We start from the raw sequence: 2619 nt of genomic DNA, 5'->3' as shown, positions 1-2619 counted from the left end.
ACAGACAGAGAGACAGACAGGGAGAAGTGAGACAGACAGGGAGAAGTGAGACAGACAGAGAGAAGAGAGACAGACAGAGAGACAGACAGAGAGACAGACAGGGAGACAGACAGGGAGAAGAGAGACAGACAGGGAGAGACAGACAGAGAGACAGACAGGGAGACAGACAGAGAGAGAGACAGAGAGACAGACAGGGAGACAGACAGGGAGAAGAGAGACAGACAGGGAGACAGACAGGGAGAAGAGAGACAGACAGAGAGACAGACAGGGAGACAGACAGGGAGAAGAGAGACAGACAGGGAGACAGACAGGGAGAAGAGAGACAGACAGGGAGAAGAGAGAGAAATGAAAGCAAGCAGAGAATGATTTCAGTTTTCCCCTGAATCCTCAATGTGTTCAGTACTACCCAGTAGAAAAACACACACATTGACTGCTTAGACCCCCCCCCCCCCAAACACACACACACACACACACACACACACACACACACACACACACACACACACACACACACACACACTTCCCCCTTTACTAGACCAAACACACTTGGTTGGGTTTAACGTTGACTGCAAATGCATTCCAAGCATTGTTGGCCAAACATTTGGTTTAATTTCATGAGGAGCACAGCACACCAATAAGAAAGGGCAGATTCTGCTATTTGGTCCTGGAGTTCAGACATGTGGATTTGTCTGAGTTGGTCATTCTCTGTGCACAAACTGTCAGTGCACCACTGGACCACCAGGAATCGCTGTGTTTCCACCTATTTCATACAGCCTATGGTTTCCACACATCACGTCTTGATGATGCCAAGACTGCACTCTGAAGGTCGTGCCATATTCAATGTTGCATCTAGTTGCCACAGAAACGGTAATGAGATGTTATGTTTGCTTTAGTGTCTGTACAATTCCGCCTCAGCTGACGCTTACCATTTGTGCCTATAATTTAGTCATTTTGAAAATCACCCAATTGTTGTTTCTCTGGTGATGTGGTTTGGAAGTATGAAAACGATCTGTTTCCAAACAAAGTAAAAGCCAATAAAAAAACAGGCCTCCAGGGGGGTATTCCAAGTACGAGGTTTAGTGACAAACCTGGGTTAGTTAACTCAGAGTAGGTGGTAAACCTCCTAATAGAAGAGCTGTATGGCTTCATTCTCCTAACAAAACAATACCATAGGGCTCTTGTTGTAGGAGGTTTACCACTTACTCTGAGTTAAGTAAGTTACCCAGGTTTATCACTAAACCACGTACTTGGAATACCCCCCAGAACATCTTCACCATGCATTCTTTTAGTTTGATTAGAAATGATGATGTTCCTTTTCATCACAAGGCCTCTGCCTCTGTTGTGCCACTTAGGGAAACGCAATGGATCAGCACTAATGCATTATGGGAATTCATCTTAATCAACAGATGCTGGTAGTACCAGAAAAAGCCCACGCTCTGTCCTCATATGACTAAACACTCCTACAGCTGCAGCCACAGATGCAGCATGATGATGCCAGTGGGTATGATTACTCATTAGAAATGTTCTCCTTTAATATGCAGCATGCACATTTCCTGTTCATTTCTGCAGAAGCTGTTGAGCAGCAAGTGGGTTTGCAAACATAAGTATTAGCAGCAAGATTCAAACAAAGACTTTGGAAATGCTTGTTGACCTTTATAACCTCTCTATTAACCTCCCACCTCTTAGACATACAGTCCCTGCAAGAAATCAGTACACGATTACATTTGTATTAAAGAGTTCACAAAACATAGTGTAGAGTTTATCTAAGTGCAGAGCCTGATCATAGCCTCTTGGAGTCCATCCTAGATCAGGTGGAAGAACTGCGCTGAAATGAGTCCCTGAAGGCGCATGGCCTTGGAGCAACACCAGCCTTGATCTGACCCTGGTCTGGTAGGACTTTATTACGCAACTCCAACATAAAGCAGAACATGTTTGTGTAGAAAAATATAGGAGGGCTGAGGGGGGAATTGGCATCACATTGGTGTAATGTAATATTGTGTTGACATGGGCTGATGTGAGTGAGGCGTGTCTCCAGAGGCCCTCAGAAGGTATGCTCTCTCTGCACCTCAAGGTGAGATGGTTTTGCAGCTGTAAAATGCTATGAAGCGTTAGCTATGCTGTTCTTTTTACACTTTGGCAAAACTGCATGTACAGTCACGCTAAGCAACGTTGAATTCAATTGAAATACCTCAAAAGAAACTTTGAAGACAGAGAAATACTCTTAAAAGTGGATTGTAGACTACTTGAAATGTGTTTATTTAGTGTGACTTTTCCATAGACTGATCACAAGGCACATCTGAATGTACTAAGACAGGGATTTTAACTTGCGTCAGGCCTTCATGCACAAATTAATATGTATGGAGCCGTAGAACTGAATCCCACATTGAGAGGAAGTCGCAGCGAACGAAGAAAAGGGCAAATCTCCATTCAGCCTGCTGGAGTGCAAACATTCCCACGTGATGATGGAATAGCTCCCTCCCCTCCGCGCGCACAACTGCTTCAGAGCACGCTGCGCCCCTCGCGCCGCGCACAGAGAATCTCGGTCAACAGTGCAGGCAGCAAACCCGCGGCAGCAGATTGACACAGACTCACTCACAACTCTGGGTTGGTCCAGGACAT

At 45.3% G+C, this 2619-nt stretch overlaps 1 protein-coding gene across 1 annotated transcript in view; it reads left to right on the top strand.

Moving 5' to 3' along the window:
* The first annotated feature begins 2506 nt into the window (after positions 1-2506).
* The window catches only part of asap3 (ArfGAP with SH3 domain, ankyrin repeat and PH domain 3), a 61816-nt gene continuing 61703 nt past the window's right edge, over positions 2507-2619 (top strand). Inside the window, exon 1 of the mRNA XM_048254056.1 lies at positions 2507-2619. This exon is cut by the window's right edge and continues 298 nt beyond it. The gene's annotated coding sequence lies outside the window, so the exon portion shown is untranslated.

Source organism: Alosa alosa, chromosome 1, assembly GCF_017589495.1.
Source record: "Alosa alosa isolate M-15738 ecotype Scorff River chromosome 1, AALO_Geno_1.1, whole genome shotgun sequence".
NCBI lineage: Eukaryota > Metazoa > Chordata > Actinopteri > Clupeiformes > Clupeidae > Alosa > Alosa alosa.
This window is presented reverse-complemented; position numbering and strand designations above follow the sequence as displayed.